The sequence below is a fragment of the Bemisia tabaci genome, chromosome 7, assembly GCF_918797505.1.
Source record: "Bemisia tabaci chromosome 7, PGI_BMITA_v3".
Classification (NCBI taxonomy): Eukaryota; Metazoa; Arthropoda; class Insecta; order Hemiptera; family Aleyrodidae; genus Bemisia; species Bemisia tabaci.
This window is the reverse complement of record NC_092799.1, coordinates 36,488,041-36,507,217: the sequence shown is the minus strand read 5'-3', so window position 1 is coordinate 36,507,217 and position 19,177 is coordinate 36,488,041. Positions and strand designations below refer to the sequence as shown.

Here is a 19,177-nt window from a genome sequence, read left to right as displayed (position 1 = left end):
TAGGCGCCAGTCACCAGGTTTGAAACTGAATCACATTGGCGGTATTAGTTTCGAAAAATGTGACCTCTGGGTTAGAGTACCTGTATAGCGAGAGTATGGACAGATGTGAAACTCCGAAAATCCATCAGGCCTTCACCGATGCTTCTGCGAATAAAGTTAGGGCCCAGAAATGCAGCCAACTATGATGTTCAAATATCCAGACGAGCTCATTAAAACGTACGAACGTCGTTGATTAGAGGACCGAATCAGTTTGCTTAAAGGGACCAAATCTTTGGCTTGAAGGGACCAAATCTTTGGCTTTAGAGAATGAAATCTGCTTAAGTGAAATTCGTGTAGAGTCTGGTTAAAAGGTAGACGCCAGTTGCCAGGACCGAACCTGCATGACATGGCGGTATCCAGTGCATACCTTCGCAAACAGGTACCTCTGGGTATGAAGAGGAAAACAATATATTAAGAATACATATATACACAAGTTCCGCAGGACACTTCCATCATGCCCCGATGCCTCAATGTCAGAGTAACTCACAGTTTGGGTCGATTTAACACAAAATTGTGTTGAGCAACCAAGTCCTTTGGGTTGAACTGGCACAAAACAGTAACACAAAACACGGAAATTTTTAACTATGTAGATACGGATCAGCCCTTGGTGCTTGCACCTGCGGTACCTTATTAGTAACCGCATCCTCACGCTGCTTCGCACCAAAATAAATCAAGATGGGAGTCCTTGTGTTGAGCAACCAAGTCCTTGGGGTTGATCTGGCACAAAAAAAGTAAGACAGAGGAACTTAAAACACGGACATTTTTAACTGTGCAGATACGGATCGGCCCTTAGTGCTTGCACCTGCGGCATCTTATTAGTAACCGCATCCTTATGCTTCTTCACCGACATGAATCCAGCTGGGGATCCGGGTAAGTGAACCGCTCTCTCACAACAAAAGTGAATTTCATACGCCGATGAGTTGAGTGGTGCATTTTTCCGAACATCAGGAGGTAAGCGTCGCTTCTAAACGGCGGAAGATCTCCAGGCCCACTTGAACGAGAAAACCTCCCTTATTAGCTTTGAGGCGGAGGAGCGCCCCGACTCTCCGCGGAGAGTCATCAGTGGCGTGGCGTGAATAATCGATTATCGATATCTCGCCATTTGAAGCTATGGTAAAGAATCGATTACTAAGGTGTTCGCTGCGAACACCCTGATAATCGATCTTTTTTCATAGGTTTCAATGGCGTAACAATCGATATATCGCAATTCATACCACGCCACTGAAAGTCATCGCCTGCTCGACCGTGCAATTTATCCAGCTCGCTTGCTGACTGCTGAAAGCAACGGCCCATAGCGCGACGAGCAACTCTTCCCCCGGGAAATGTTAATAGCGCCAACAGGATAGATACACGGTTTTGTATCACCGCTCATTCAACGTGTTTACTCGGAAAGTCGTTGCGAACAAACGGTGCATCCTTGGTCTCCCACCCCTCCCCGGTTGTTAAGGAAATTCAATGAAGACGATGCCGCTCTTTCAAGTGGGTAAACGGAGACGCAATTTCTGTCGGATGGGAACGTAGAAAAGGAAGCCGCTCGGAAGAAAAAGCTCGAGGAGAGAGGGTAAGAATGGAAGGAAGAATCTCTTGCGAGATTTTCGTAACAATTAACGTTGTTTCGGTTCTGTGCTTGGCAACTTTTGTTGTTGTAAGTTGTAATCATGAGAAAAGAGGACGATGATTACAGAGTAGGTGCGGAAAACATAGTTGGCATTTATGAACGAAGTGCCTTCATTTCATGGAGTAGGCAAAATCACTATTTGTAAGTTGCAATAGATACCTGCTAAAGCGTTCCTTCCCATTAATTTCAGGATTTAATATCGAATACAGATGAACTAGGTTTCTTAATGCTCTTCTTATCAGAATATTCTAGTATACTGATTACAGCACATGGCTAAACTGTTTATCAATGGCCTTCTTTTCAATTAAGTTTCAAGGCGTCATGCTATGCTGCTTTGTAATTCCTGTAAAGAATGGAATCTGAAGGGAAATTTGGCGACGCGTGGACGTGTAATTCAATGAGATTGGTTCTATGCTAGGTTTAATAAATTTCAACTTGTATTGCTCCTCATCTAAAGGTTGGGTCTACTGAGAATTTTGCGGGACTTAAAACACTTAATTTTCCAGAAAACCCTGAAAATATTTTATCCCCTGCAGAAGCGTCCGTCAAAAATTTCAAAATTTTTAAAGCTCTTAATCTTCCTAACTTTCAAAACATCCTTCCAAATTACCAGAACCCAATAAGTTTCATGAATCCATCATTATTTGTTTTAATTCACCTTTAAAATCATTTAATATAATTTTTGCTGTGATTTTCTTCCATGGCAGCCTACCGAGTGCAAAAAAAAAAAAAAAATAAAGTATGAGCTTGAAAAAAATCTGAAAAATTGTGAGCTTCAAGAGCGCCTAAACGCTTCGAGCATGCTTTTCCAATCATCTAAGAGCAAATGAAGTATACATTCCACGAGGATGAAACCGAATCAGAAAAATTACGGATGCTGCGGTACGTGATGTCGTCTTTTTACGAGCAAGATTGCCACGTTGGAGCTTCCGATTTTTTTTCCAGCCCACTTATGAGGCCGCAGCCTCCTCCAGACGAGCACTCAACACGGCCATTCTTCTCGCTGCTGCCAATTTGCGATGCCAGACATCCTCGGATTGAATTAGTCTCGTAGCACCACAAAAGAGATTCACAAGGGCCCTTATCCCGGGGCGCAGATTTTAACGCTTTTGAGATGCGAGTCACGATGGGCCGCCGACATAGGCTCCACAAGAGGCTTCCTGAATAACAACTCGAGACAGGTGGACGCGTCTCACCTCGCATGCATAACGTCAATCACGCTTTTTATTACACCTACCTGTCAGTCAAATATAGGATCGACCGGTGGACTGTTTAGCAGCATTCTCGATTTTGGGCAAAGGATTGATACGTTGTCGAAAGAACACCGGAACGACGACATAACATCGCTACTCTGCAGAGGAAAGAACGTATAACTACATTATTGGACCACATTTTTCAATAAGGAGCCATTGTTTCTGCCCTCTGCAGGAAGGTGCTTTTATGGAAGATCCAAAGATAGTGGCAAAATGTAATCCATTTGAGAGGATTGGAGGACAAGACGCATAAGTGCAGTTCCTAAAAAAAATGAGATATTATTGATTTGAGGTAAAATCAGGCTTAATGCATATTCTGTGAAAAATTGGCTCACAAATTCCAATTTTTAAGCATCATAAAGTCAGAGTTTGAGCTTTCTTTCCGCCATAAGGCTCCATAAGATTTAGAAACTTCAAAAAATTATTCCTCGAAATAGCAAAAATTGCACTTAGGTGCCTTGCTCTCTAGACCTCTTATTTAGATGTTGCCAAATTTCCCCTAGCACGTTTCATTTTTACGAGGAAAATCTTGAGCATTTCTACCTGAAAATTTCACGGATTTTTCCGCTGATCTCATGCGAAAATCGGAAAAGAATTTGGACGAAAATTACACAGGCACATTTTAGAGACGTTTCGAATTCCTTGAGTCAATTTTGCAACATTGGAATGGAGTTACGCAGTGGCGTGGCGTGAATGATCGATTATCGATATTTCTCTATTTGAGGCTATGGTAAAGAATCGATTATTGAGGTGTTCGTTGCGAACACCCTTTTTATCGATCCTTTTCCATAGGTTCAAATGGCAGATCATTCGATACATCGCAAAGCACGCCGCGCCACTGGAGTTACGTTCCTGCGTCCGAGAAACGTCGATAAAAGTGAGATGAGATGGTGAAACATGAAGGACTACTAAAATGTGCAGGCTACTCGGCTGCAATTCCAAATAAAACCGGTTACTCTTCTTGGTAATGAAGTTAGCAGTTTGTGAATAAATAAAAATTCTCTGCTCACGGGAGATATTTTCTCCCTGGCGGCCTGCTTTCGCTCGTTGAGAATTTACGCGGCCTAGCGCGTGGAAGTTCTACGGATTCAAGCGGGTCGGAAGGCGTTGGTAATCCTATAGGTCGCACCCTTATCCTTTTTCTCTACGATTATTATAAAGTTTCTTCTTCCCGACTGAAAGCCCTTGCCAGGTGTCAATCCGTCGAACTGAATCCTTCAATATTATTCACTCTCCAGTTCCTTTTGAATATTGAATACGCAAGCCTTCAGCGCATATTAATGAATGCCAACGCCTTTCACTTTGGTCTTGAGATTTTTCCAGTCACTTTCAAATATATGTAGGGATCCGACAGTATAGACGGCGCCATTAGTGGTGACGTCACTATAGGGATGCTCCGTTATGTCGGATTGTATTAAATCCAAAAAATAGCGATGACTAGACCTCTTGGCGAATTATAAACTTTATAAACTCTTTCAGTAAAGCCAGATAATTTGGCAAAGATGAAGCTTACCACTCGACCCCATTATAAAAAGTTGAATTCACAAAATAAATCTCTGGAATCCTTTCAAAACAATTAAAATATCTATAATTTGAGTTCAAAATTTGCGGAAACTGATCGTCTACTCCACGCATTTAATTGTAGTGCCTAATTTTACCCATACAATTAATATTATTTTATTGAAGCAAAAGAAGTAAATAACACATAGAATGTCCAATTTTCACGGAGAGAAATTGTACAGATATTACTTATTAAGACCTTGCGGTTCAAATCTCGTTGGTAATCTTATCTTCTGTGCATTAAAGTAGATGTTTTGCCAATAAGACATTAAGTTAAAGATCTTATTTTTACTCACAATAAATGCCTCGGAAAGTTCTTGTATAGAATCTGTAGCATCTCACCTGTAACAAAAGTTGAATAAAAATTATATAATTGAATGCAAAATCGGGTCAATTAATATTCTAAGGAATAAAGTCAATACTCATTCTATTTTCATGAGTTAAAATGCACGTTTTGTAAAATTTAAAATGCGAACAATTGCAATCACCCGCTTCCACGAATAGGATTCCTCCAAATCCCTTTTGTTTCCTTCGTCTATAGCATTGTCTATCAATTCAACAATCAGCCCGCTGAGTTTCTTTGATACACTGGAAAAAAAAACACATTGGATCTAGAGTCCAGACTCTTAAAAACATCGAGAAGAAAAAGTACTCTTGATTAAAGCAGCATCTAACTTAAATCAAGAACCAAGCCTCTTAATTTAAGCGGATTTCGTTTGGATTCAAGCAAAAATCCGATTGAATCATGAGTATTTTTTCTTGTCAATGTTTTCAAGAGTCTGGACTCTAGATCTAATGTGTTTTTTTCGAGTGTATTATATTACTCTGCCTCAAAAGACACGTCCACGCTACAGGGAGTCATTAGTCAGGGATCTAGTATTTTATCCCCGACGACAACGGTCGTTTTTGACCATCGTAAAAGTTAGTTCTCTCTGCAAAGAAATCGCCGGTTTTACAGGGCAGTTTTCCATTCCAGTCCATTTCTTTTGCTCGAGTGGGTGTAAACTAATAAAACCTGACTGCGAACGACAACCGAGAGGAATAAAGAACTTACGTCGCTTCGCTATGTTGGAACGTGAGTTAAGTAAATACGGTCATGAGATGACGGGAACTCCAGAGCTGCAGTATGGAATAAAGTCCGATGGGGTCGTGAGTTCGTGACCCATGCGACAGGAAAAGCGCTTAAATTTCACGGAAAGTGAAACTCGGAGCGTGTTTAAGGCTCTTAACTACCCGGAGTTTATCACGGTTGCAACTCTGCGTTTTGTGCTTCACCGTCAAACTTGACTTGAACTTGGGAGGGAAACTCGGAAAATTCACCCAAGTTTGGCAACATCGCTGCTCGGGGGGTTACCTACGGAAGTTCAGAGTCAAGACTTGTTGACTTAAGGACGGTCGCGAACTCTGGCACTGGTCTGGCCGGTGAAAATTATAGCGTAATTCAGCGAAAGCTTCCTCGCTCGAATGTTTCCAGGATTGAAAGAGCAATTCTCGTGAAAAGCCCCTAAGGATCGTGGATCTTTGCTCAGCGTGACGAGGGACAGGAATGACGCGACCGCCCGTATCTTATTCTAATCACCGACACCGACGGAGAGATTTTCTTTGCAGCGCCCAGTGCAAAAAAGGTGCAATGGGAAGATAAACTGCACGGCGTCCGGCTTTGTTTGTCTTCTCGACCTCCGTAACGTCATATTAAAGTTGTTTGCACGATAAATCGGTTGACTTAACGACCGCTATACACTTTCATGACTTTAAACTTTGTTTACACCGTGGTTAGCCTCTGCGTGTGTGGTAACCTGCAGTGTTTTTACTTCAACTTCAAGGTATAAAACATGGCGAAGGCATGGAGAAATGGCCAAATGCTGCTTGTAAAAGAAACTAACAGGGACAAAGGAGACCCTCAAATAGTGTCCTGCAAATTGGAGAACCTTGCTATATAACCTGTGTGCGTTTACTTAAGTGTTGTGAAGAATGAGAAACTCTGAAAACACCATCAGCCTGAGCAGCGGAGGCCAAATGAAAAATGGCCAAATGCTCCTTGTTAAAGAAACTAAAAAAGACAAACAGAGACCCTCAAATAGTATCCCGCAAATCAGAGACTCAGATTAATACAGCCTATGTTCATTTACTTACGTTTGAAAGGAATTAGAAGCTCTAAATACACGATCAGCCTGAGCTTTCAGCCCGATGAAAGTTTGATGAGTCTGGTGTTAGGTGATCGTTAGTATTTTGTGGGCCTTAAAATATGATCAACAATCAAAATTTCGAGTTAGATGAATTCCACTTGTCTTCTCGCCCTTTAACTATTTAAATATACGAAAGTCGGTTGAAAACGATCAAACTTGAGAAATTTAATTGTTGAGCAAATGAACTTACGCCAGATTAAAGCTTGGGCTAATCGTATATTTAGGGCTAAACATGGTATAGTGATACGGGAAAAAATTGAATGCTAATGCGATCCCTCTTTTAGAGGAACTGTCGCTTCAGAACACGAAAAGAGATAAATGGAAACCCTGAAATCGTATCCTATCGATGGTATGAGAATTCCTATTTTGCCTGATATAAAATTCTTTTAGAGACCACAGCAAACGCTTGCTTTTACCCTACATATTTTGCCGTGATCTCTAACAATTGTAAACTACAATTTTTGGCTCATTTCACGATCAAAGCATGGACCATCAGTTTTCCTATGCGTTTATGTGCTTTTGTGAGTAAGCCCAAAATAATGGCTCTAAATTTGACTACAACTTGCTTGTCAACAAATTGATCAAAATATATACTTCAGCATCCGAAAAGAGGGCAATTCCAACAGTCTACGCAAGATAGCCATATTTTTTAGGGTAATTAAACTAAAATGCTTTGAATCAACTTCTCAGCGTACGTGCACTCCAAACTCATTCTGATAAATGTCGTACTATTGTCCATATTTTATTATTTCTTCGTTTCCTTTTACAGTAAAAAATCATCTCTCACTGCCGCGTTCATAAAGAGGAGTTTCAAATGAGAGAGGGGCTAAAACCGAAAACATCACTTTTCACCGAAAGGTGAAAGCAGAGGAGGGTCGGCTAACTGCAAGTTGAGGGACGCACGCTGGCTGCGCCCTAAAAAGTAACTGCGGAGCTTTGCGCGAAAAATATTACAGCCACCGAGGAAACAGTATCGCGACAGTCGTGTTATGACTGCACGAGAGAGGAAGGAGGTAAACCTGGGATTTTTATCCGTCAAGCGCGGTATTCGCGAAAGCAACTCAAACAAAAAATCAAAAGTAAGCACTAAGTTTCCCGGTGTCCGACGCGGAAAATGTCTCCTCGTCGCTTTCGAAAGAACTTTAACGAGCCGAGCAGCGCGAAGTAAAAAACGAGAACATAGCGACGTGATCAATCTTCATCTCGCTACTCGGGTTCGGATAGAGGAGAAACACATCGCGGGCCAAAACAATGAAGGACAAACACCCGGGAAAAAGGTTCACAATTCGTTCGATTTTCGCAGTCTTTCGTTGCCATTCTGCGAGCATTTAAGGTAAAGTCGTCGATTTAACCGTCACTTCACACCTAATTTTACAAATCGAGGGATTAGGAGCAGATCGCCTAACTGGCAATTTTGGCGGAAATGAGTTCACAAAGGACAGGCTATATAGACATACCGTCCATTCCGGGCTCAGAGGCCGAAAGTTCCGGGTGCTGGACCCGTAGCTTCGGTATCGCTCCGGGTGCCATGCCCGGAACTTTCGGCCTCTGAGCCTGGTACGCGGATGGTATGTCTATACAGCTCGCAAGTGTGGCTTCCACAGCCGGAGTTTTTTTTTTCAGTGTTATAGACTTTGCTGCATTCAGCAGTTTAAAACACGCAAACTGACTTATTTAGTGTTTTCGAATACCGCTTAGGAGCGCTATAATATGGCGCTGTTATGTAATAAAAAAATCGCAAATCCAAAATGGCAATTTTGTGAGGAGTCCTGTCTAACGTCAACAATTTCTGTAGATTGTTGTTAATATACTAATGATAAAAAAAAAAAAAAAAAAAAAAAAAAAACCTTTTTCTTTGTCCTGCAAAATCGTCAATTTTCAGATTGACGTTATGGTTCCTAAGCCATCGGAATACGTGAAACCACTAAGGTAATCACTAGTTTTTTCAGTTCGTATTGTCATGAATTTGAAAGTTTTTGATCTGTGGACATTTCTTCTAAGTGTAGTTATGTCCAAACCACAGGATCAACCACCGACAGGGCCGGATTTCCTATTTGCCGCCCATGGGCCGCCTGTATTTTGCCGCCTCCTTCTCATTCGTATTGAAACATCAATAAATACCATCAAGTGAACGTGCCAGCGGGGGAGGGGTGCATTAGACGCGTTTACTCGTGTTGAACACATGTTTTGGGAATGCCCTGTCAACACTACCAGCAAAAGTTAAGTTTCGTAAACCTATCTCTGTGTGGACAAGGCCTTTCATTCATAAGAAATGAACGAAAAAATTATGAAAGAACAAACATGAATGTGGTTTAATGAGTTTAACTTCCGCCGCCGCGCCGCGCAAACCGCACCGTGTTTGGCGCAATGCGTGAAGTATTCACGCAGTCTTGTAGGCGCCATGCGTTTCACGCTACCCGCACTGTTTGGCGCAATGCGTGAAGTATTCATGCATTCTTGTAGGCGCTATCCGTTTCACGCTGACCGCAATGACCGCACTGTGTTTGATGCAATGCGTGAAGTATTTGTGCAGTCTTGTAAGCGCTAATATGTGTTACAAGCCGATTGCCGCGCCGAGGGTTTCTCCTTTTCATCTCAAGTCCTCGTCATAATTGCTCTCTACGCCGCGCCGTTCCAGGCCAAATAGCGTGTTTGGTTTCTCTCTTAACTCGACTACTTAAAGGTGCTGTCTCTTGTATCACTGAAATACGACAAAACTAAAAATGACTAAACTCTCGAGAAATGAGAGATTTTGTCGCCTTTTCTCGTTGGTAATTTTTTTTCTAAATCCAATTGTTTTTTATACCCACATTTAAAAAAATTGGAAAATTTGCCGCCCTCTAGACTTGCCGCCATGGGCCGCTGCCATGTGGCTACCCCCTTAATCCAGCCCTGACCACCGATGAAATAAATTAGATTTTAGAGGTCAAATTATTGTTGAAAACTACAAATTGAATACAGTCAGGTGCTACTGAAATAATTTATACGGACCAGTCAGGAGACAAAAAAGAAAGCGTAAGAATTATGGGTTAATAAGAACCACGGGAGGACAAGAGCCTCATTAGTAGCGCACAATGGTCCGTACATAGCGCATTCGGGATCGTGGATGTTTGAAGTTAGAGATAAATTGGACCGCGTTTAACAGAAAGGAACCAAGCCACATTAGCTATTGCCAAATCTACCTCGGCAATTTAATTTTTTACGAGAGAACGTTTGTGCGGATTCATTTACAAATTTTAAGGAACTTGCATCGCACTATGGAGAAAATTTATTGAAATTTGCAAAAAAAAATACGCGCAACAGTTTTCATTAAAAATATTAAATTGCCCAGTTGAATTTGGCAATATCTGATGTGGCTTGGTTTCTTTCCGTTTAGCGCGGTCCAATTCAGAGAGATGAGAATCGAAAATTCGACATGTTCGTGCAAAAGGAGCCCATTGCCGCTGGGAATTTTGAGTTTAATCCAATCTCTTTATTGCTGGAGATGGTGTACTGATAACAACGGGGCTTGGTTCGACTAAATTCTGTTCTATGATACTGCGATAGAAGATACGCGTTGTATTGACAGGTAGATAGAATACTACTGTAGATTGACATTGATAATATTGATATTCCAAAGAAAATGAATCCTTTTTAACGACGTTCCGGTGCTTTTAGCTGTTGGGAAAAGATACTTCAGTCCTCAACTCCTCAAAGGCAAAATTTTGTCAGGAGGAACCATTTCAGTCAACTTGATAAAAACATTGGTTATCGATATTTTTATAGAAAAATCTTCCAAGTAATCCAAAGAGGAAATAAACATCTTCTGCGGTTTTTTTTTTAGAAATTTCAAATCAATGTGAATTTGATTTGGTTTTACAGTATTAGGGAGTAATTTTTGACGGAATGTCTACTTTACATTCCTCTGAATTAATGCAGTATGACTTACGGCTTTAGTAGCATTAAACTTTTAGATACTTCGGTAACTTTTCCCGTAAACGGTTACAATCAACCTGTAACATTCATTAAGTTTAATGCAGTATGACTTACGGCTTTAGTGGCATTAAAGTTTTTGATACTTCGGTAACTTTTCCCGTGAACGGTCACAATCAACCTGTGACATTCATTAAGTTTTGATGGCTGATAAAAAAGGCGTTTCTTGCAGAAAAAGTTAGAGGAGAACAGGAAATATAAATTTTATGATAAGGAGCGCAAAGCTGTCCTTTATAGTATTAAATAATATGTACCTTATTTGCATTAACGTAAAATCCACGCTAAAAATTGGCTCGACTTTCCTAGTTTTTAAATTTCAGTCAAAACAAAAGAACTTTTATGAGAAAAAGAAAATTCCTTTCTTCCTCAACGTACGTTAATTTTACTTCCGATTTAATATCACCGCCTCTCCTCGGCCGAGGGCCACCCCAACATCAACGTCCACCCTCACTGTGCGGCGCAGCGAGGCAGAATGATCGAGGGCCCGCTAATTGGCACCGTTTTATCAGCGACGATTACAGTTGACATTTTCTTTCCACACCCGAGCTCTCGAGACGAAGACCCATAATTTTGCGATTTTTTGCGAGTCAGGCGCGCCACTCTCCGCCCCCTCTTCTCCGGGATCCAGACCAGACGACCGACCAGACGACGATCTGACAATTTTCTGCCTCCTTGCCGGCTCGACCAACCGCCCCCCTCGAAAACCTGTGAGAAATTTCGATTTTTTTGACACAGTTTGGCAGCGTTGAGGCGACAAGAGATAAATTGAACTCACGCCCAATATTTACTCTCGCTACTAGGCGCCGCGCCTTCCTTGCGAAATTGGTGTTCCGCTGGTGAAAGGACCTATATACATTATTAGGTTAGCTCTGGATTAGATCCATCCGCGTGCTTTCATAGGATCGAGTGGAATTGTAGTTGTGCTCATTTCAGAGCGGAGAGAGGAGTTGTGATCGAACAATGCTTGAGGTTATGACAGCGTGGAACTGATCAAAGTACCGAGGGTGCGGCATAAACTGCGATAAATGTAATCAAACTGTGCTCAGTATTTGCTTTTCGAACTTTATTGCGGGAGGAATGAGGTATGCTGGTCGATGGTGAAGTCAGGGAAACACGAAAACGCCGACTTCCATTGTGGTGTCTCGAAATGTCCGTTTTAATCTGAAAAATGTATTTCCTCTGACAGTCAAAGGTAACAAAGGAAAGATATTTACAGCGCAATTTTGTGTATAAGGCAGTTAAAAAATAAAAAAGTTTAAAAAATTTTTTACGTAAGTATTTATTTTTTTACATATTGATTCAAATGGTGAGCCACTGCTTAAAAAAGGAGCTGAAATACTGCTCCAGCTGAAATAAACTTCAGCTCCACAGGTGTAACTCTCCCTTTGTCGCTAGAAGCTACAGCTTGCCAAAGTCCAGAGTGAGGGGATACGACAAGACAGCGCGCCTTCAGTTTCATGCATATGCAACACGGCCGACCTATGGACACGAATAGTTGCATCAAGGCTTCGGGATGGGGTTAGCGACGAGAATGTGTCAGTTTGCCGACACGTGCGTGTTCGGGAAAATGTGTTTCCAATCTTCAATGCAAATGCTTCCGACAAACCCTCTGTTGTATTTTTGTCTACAATGCTCGCGCATCAGAGTGTCTGTTCACGTAAAGTCCAAACTTACGGGAATTCAAACAAAATATCACCACAGGGACAGGGTATTTACAGGCTTCACGCAAAATTCAACCAGACTTTTTAAGATTTTAGCAACCGACATTATTTGACTTCTTCAATTGACTGCATGGAAATGAACATACTTGCTTTTTTTAACCTTAAGGCCTCGATACACGATCAGATTCCCGAACCACTTACCATCAAAGTGTCGAGAGTCATCAGTCTGAAAATCGTTACTTCGCCTAATTTTCAAATGAAAACCTTGTGGAAATGTTTCGTGTGGCAAAAAATAATGAATGGTAGCTCTCCATTTCTGATCAAAATTTGACCGGCCGTCAAATTTTGATCAAAGAGGACTGTTGCATGGTGACCATCAGCCATCAACTTGTCCACTTTGATCGGAATTGGTTCGGAATTTGATCGTGTGCCGAGACCTATATAATTTAAAATTACCATTAATTATAAAAACTCAGTTCAGTTCTTACTTTTACTCCGCCATCAAGGTGGGGCATTCGGGGAAGGGTGCACCTATTTAATTATTTTTTTACACCGATTTCATATAGTAACTGTCGTGATATCTCGTCGAACAGAGAAAAATGGATTGGGAGTCCAACTTTTCTCTATTAAATTCCCTGAAATTTTAGGTGAAAATTTTTCCTTAACTTTCCTCACCCTGGAAGGTCCTTTCAAATCATGTGATCGCCCTGGCCAAGTTCCACGGATAAAAAAAAGCACGAGTTTGTTGTGTGATATGGACATTTCCAATTAATTGTGGTACTACACGAATTAATCGTGGTCGTACCCGAATAAATTAGGTTACTAACCCAAATGTTGCGATACTACACTAACTTGAGTTGCGGTTCTACCACAACTAATTAGAAATGTCCGTATCATCCAACAAATTGGTGGCGGCACCACAATTTTAGGGGATAACCTCTAACACTTTTTTTCCGCGTCTCATAGAATTTTATTTTTGGAGGCGACTGCAAGTCTGGACAGCTTTTGTAAGAGATTGAAACACGAAAAATATGATTAAATCGACAACACTGCTGCGGGTACATGACTGTGAATCCATATATTAAACCGACGGTGACAAGCACTCAAGCTGTGATTCGCAATGCGGCTTTCGTGACCTTCCCAGTGATTTTTTTGAAAAGGAGGGTGGCGGAGGGCCGCAGCTCTTGTTGAAGCGAATTGATTTTTCACATAGAACAGGCGCATCAATTCACGGAGCTAAAGTTCCAGCCTCTCGGGAGAGGGATGGAACTTGGAAAAATGAGGGGATCAAAAATACCCGAATCAATCAGCGTGCTTTGCGATATATCGATTGATCGGTCATATAAACCCAAGAAAAGGATCGATAAAGAGGGTGTTTGCAATGAATACCTTAATAATCGATTCTTTACTATGGTTTTAAATGGTGAAATATCGATAGAAGATTCACGCCTCGCCACTGGAATCAATCTCAATCTCACTGTTTGTTTAGGCGACGTTACAACAAACTTTAGGGAGGGACTTCGAGGAAAACTCCCCTTTGTATTCAGAAAGCGAATGTTCTATGATCTGTGACGTTAAGAGGAAAGTTATGACGAGTTGTCAGTCTAAAGCTTCTCCCACTGGGGCTGATATTTGAGCGACTGAATGTAATTGAGTGAGAACGGTATCGACACTCCGAACAGGTACTTCGGGGCGCAAAGTGCGTGAAATTGATTGATACCTCTGCCGGGAAGTATGATTCGGATGGGATTTCGGCTTGGGAATATCCTCCCCTCTCTCGCTTTCTGTATTTGATTTTTGACATGGATTCCAGATAGAATATTATGTGGCTCATTCAGAGAAAACGTCTCGGTGATAGAAGCGTTCACTCCTATGAAACGAACGTTTGGTGTCCAATTGTACCGGAAAAATTCGGGTCATTATAACAGTGAACTTCCAAACTTACGTAACTTAACTGAAAAAGATTCGGTTCAACGAGCCAAAAGTTCGGTTAGGCTAACCAAAAAGGTTGAACAATCGAACTTTTCCTTCAGTGTATATGGTGCATTATTCATCATAGAGTGATTCAAACTGGGCAAAGATGGGAGCATCTCAATTCTCGAAATTGCTGAGAATCACTTTTTGGGATGGAAAATTCATAGATTGTTAGCACAGGGTTCACATCTTTTGGATCGTCTGTCTTGTCTACGTTATCAATTTTGTGGTTCTAACTTACAATCCATCCGCTAAATGGAGAAGGAAGAAGAGGTTGGTAAGAAAAAAAGATGAAACATTTTTGCTTGCCCCTTGACCATTATGTATTTTTACTATGAGATACATATCCTTACGGTGTACATTTAAAAGGAAACAAATTTGAAATTTTTTCTCCACAGATATGTCTCAGCAATAATCTCTCAAAATAGTCCTTAACTTGATAGACATACGTCGACAATTTGTGAAAAAAGCAAAAAATTGCCATGAAACGAGAGCACAACCTAATTTCAAGGCTTTAATCTTGATAAGTGGTATACGTCTTATATCGACAGTGTATCCTCACCAGTGAACAAAAAAACTCCATAGGTTTAAAACGATCGGACTCTCAGTCCAGCAGACACACGGGTCCATGAGGTTAGGCTGTAAAAATTCGAGATGAAAAATTCAGCATTTCTATTTAATTTTCAACAGGGGGAAAAAAGATAATGACAGGTTAATTACATGGATTACCGCGACTAATGGGATGGGGGCTCAAGAGGGTGCGGCTTTCTATTGAGGCTTTCGAGCTTGTCTGGAATGTATCACGAGGAAAATCCGCGGTAACGAATGGTAGGTCTGTGTTATGTATCTTGTAATATATTAGTTCGTGTATTTTTTTAAATAAATAGATAAGATGAACGATTTGAATCCTTCCTTTTCCTGTTTATATGCAAGAAATCCGTAAATTTGTGCACATACATGCTTCAATTGAGGGGCTGGGAGGACAAGGCGCATAGGTGCAGCTTTTGCTATTTCGAGAAATACGTGTTTGAAGTTTCGAAATTACATGGATCCTTATGGCGGATATAAAGTTCAAACTGACTTTTGGATGCTTAAAAATTGGAATGTGGGAGCGAATTTTTTACAGAAATGCAGTAAGACTAGTTTTACTTGAAATCATTAAAATCACAAATTTTTCAAAAACTGCACTTATGCGCATTGTCCTCCAAGCCCCTCAATTATTGGTCTATTGATGATACAAATGTATTCGTCGAACTCTTGAGAAAAGAACTCGTTCTATTTTTCGCATTGACCATATTAATTTCTCGTCAATTTTCAAATGTCTACTTAAGTCTTGTCATGAAGCCATTAGTGCATTTGGTTAAATATCTGCTTGTTATTGCAGTCTAGTGCCAAACTTGTCTGAATTTTCAGGGAGTGTTTCCGAAACCTTAGTATTGTGTTTTTTCCCCTAGAAAAATTGAAATTGCTCCTTATTCTTAGTTGCTAGGAACCCCGCGGTTGAATTCCTCCCACCTAAGCAAGCATGTAACGATGTAAGTTGGAAAAAATAAAGAAGAAGTTTTGCAACAGGTCTATTTGATGACTGAATTGATAAAAAACTTGACAAAAAAAAAACAAAAAAGCCTCCAAAGCGGGATTTTCCTTCTTAAATCATATTCTGTCACTGAGGGGAGATAAATTTCTTTTTCTAAAAATGCATTTAATAAACTTAAAAAGCTCTCTTGTGCCTGAGTCGCCATCCAATTAGTCAGAGACTTACACTAAGTTTATTAAGTTCACAGAGAGCAGCACCCCATCTGTCTTTCGTAATTGGTCATTAAATGAAACCATCAAACAAACATAATCCGTCTCCATTAAAGAAATTACGAAAAAAAGCGTTCCTTCTGAAATCCTTAAAAGTAGGAACTCGACGAGTCCCTGCGCAAAAGTATCTTGATATTAAACTGACAGTATATAATTTTCAATAACGTTCTATTCATTTCAAGATAGGAGAATGACGGGGACACAATGGAAAAGAATATTACGTAGGTTAAGAATCAGCCCAAAACATGGAAAAAAGCTTCTGGTGTCGAGCCTCTGGCTAGTTTTTGAATGTCTCACTTTAGGGGAATAAGTAGGTGATTGGTGTACTTTGGATTATTAATATTTTTTTTAAGATATAAAGGATTAAATGAACGCGATCATGCTGAATAAAATAACTTGCATTTGAATGCAATCAAAAGAAGCCATCAAGCACACAAATTCTATGCAGATAGTTCTTTCTAAATTACTAAGCACTGAGTTCCTTTTGACATAAAAGTCACATTTCATCAGGAAGAATTGAGTAAAGTTCAAATTGAAATTGATATGGCGCTTTTCCTGAGCTTAATCGCGGCAGTGTAGGATTATTGCAGCATTCTAAATACTCTGTTAGAAACCAGTGGACCGAAATCGTGAGGATGACGTGGAGTGGGCTTCAGATCGTTCAACCACTCGTCAAAAAGCATCACACGGGGATTATTATCAAACTTGATGGTTGACCGCTACTTCATTAATTCAACGGACTGTCCAAAGAGCATCCCCGTGCCTTCAACCGTCATTTAGGAGACTGACGTTGCCGGGTTTGGTATTGCAAAGGCTACGGAAAACTGAGATTCTCCGGGAAGCTTAGTGTCATGTAAAAATGGTGAGTGATCACCTTTTCTCTCATACATGAAATTCCACTCATATGTTGTTGTGCTCGAAGACCAAGATTTGGAAAATAACCACCTAATTAGGAGGTGGAATTCGAACCTTGTGCTACGTGGAATGCGCAACCGTTCGACGGAGCATTGCCAGGGAAAAATTTAAGGAGCCGCTAAAGACTTCTATCTCATCATCTTGTGTACCCGAAAAATTACTGGACAAGATCATACAAAGTTGAGATTGGGTTGTTGCTATGGATATATTTGTATGATGTGACAGCTGCTGAACTGCAATTAAAAAAGGGCACTGAAAAAAAAGAATATGCTGTCTCAGCAATCAGCATCTACACGAAGGGTAAAATGTGTCTCGTAATCCCAAGATACTGGCTTGATTCCCCACGGAGTTATAATATTTCATTCCCAGGATGTAAAGTTAGCTGCGTTCTTTACACCTAAGATGATATTTTAATAGCTTCTTTTTTGTGGTGTTAGTCCATCCTTGGAATTTGAAGGTAAATCACTCATAAAGAGATTATACCGCAAGAGACGAACACTCAAGGCAATAGGTTGGAACATACACATAGAAGTATGAGCATGAATTAAGGGAGAGATAATACTTATGCAGATCAATCAGTAAAGCGAGGAGATTGGAATGATAAAGTTGCCATACGGAAACAGGTAAAATATAAAGAAAAGCACAAGCGGGAAGCTTTTAATTTTTAATCAAATTTTAAGTCAATATCTGCTTAGGAAAAAAAATGCTGGTGATCACGTTCAGCTCATACTTTTAATCGAAATGTTCCGTTGCGAATCATGTTGCTGTCGATATGATGTCAACAACAGTGATTTGATCAAGGAGACAACTATGAAAACAGTATGTTCCGTCGTTGGTTCATTCGTGGCAACATACTGTTCTTGACATGGTAACGTATTAGTAACACGTTGAAATCATTTTCGCGTCAACGTGGTACCATGCTTCCTTCCAAATAAAAGTAAGTGAAACGTAGGTGATGCTCTAGCCGACGCCATTGGCCGAAACGTGGCTTTCTGTTCCCGCCATAAGGACCGTGGCGCGATATTTTAATTGCAACAATTTTGCAATCAAAATGGACAAATTCAAAGCAAGAAAATGTGTCAAGAATGAAAATTCATGAGCGATTAGTGAGTTGGCTCTTTGATCATTTTTATCAATGGCAGGCGGTCTTCTTTGCTTTCAGCCAAGACTGCAAAGTTGTTGAAATTCAAACATCGCGCCTCGTCTCAGGCGGCGCACAGTGGATCTAGTCTATAGGAGAGGTCGGACAAAATTTGGAAACTTCAAACGCTTATAACTCCGTTTATACAAAACTTTGAGTTTCTAAGAATGATTTCATTGGTTTCCTCGTGAAATTTTCTTCAAGAAACACCCTTGAAATTTAAAAAGTGTCGAAATAAACATCAAAATTTGCAGTTTTAGTAAAAAATGTCATGTCCGACCTCTCTAATTGACTCGATCCACTGTGCGGCGGGAACAAAACTCTGCATTTCGGCTACAGGGGTTGGCAGAAGTATACTTACGATTCACTTACCATGGCTCCATTGACCATCAGAGAGTATAGAAAGTTCTACACTCTATAACCTTCTACACTCTCTCAACATCATGGTCTCCTTTAGCCAGGTATCCTCAGTGTCCGTTCGTTCCTTCCTGATAAATCCGATCTATTCCTCTGGTTAGAACCTCCATCAAATATACAAATTAAAACGACTTTTTAAAACTCCCTCAGGTTTACAGTGCAAATATAAGGGATGCAGACTGTAAACGCAGGATGCAGTTATTGTCTGGCGATAATGGGCGTAATGCAGCGCCCATTAGGGAAGACTGTCTCCAGACGAAACTCCGTGCGAGTCAATTATGCCGACTTGAAGTGGCCCACTCGTATCGGTTGTCAGGGAAGAATACATCCATTTATACTTGCTCAGCGATCCAATTAGTGCCTAATTAGAGTATTGTTCGAAAACGGCGCGGACACTTGAGCACTCAAGTGCACCGCTCTTGCGTGCGTTGACTCCACGAAGCGAAGGTGTCCAATTAGGCGTATCACGGCGTGTGTATCGCCTCTCAGTTTCTCTATGACTGGATCCAGTTCCTCAAAGGGTGACACATTAAGTGGTCTTGGATGGAAACTGCACGTTTGTGTTAATTAGCTCGGTGATAATGAAGATATTTTTTTCGCTTTACCCGTTCTAAAATCATAGAATAACTAACCTA

General features: G+C 40.7%; 1 protein-coding gene across 8 annotated transcripts in view; it reads right to left on the bottom strand.

Annotated features, from left to right (window-relative positions):
* The window catches only part of LOC109032066 (uncharacterized), a 296,669-nt gene that overhangs the window by 193,156 nt on the left and 84,336 nt on the right, over positions 1 to 19,177 (bottom strand). For 4 of the 8 annotated variants that reach the window (XM_072302695.1, XM_072302689.1, XM_072302688.1 and 1 more), the window contains one exon: positions 4,767 to 4,812. The exons of the other annotated variants lie outside the window; for them this stretch is intronic. The gene's annotated coding sequence lies outside the window, so the exon portion shown is untranslated. The remainder of the gene's footprint in view (positions 1 to 4,766; positions 4,813 to 19,177) is intronic. 8 annotated transcript variants of the gene reach the window in all.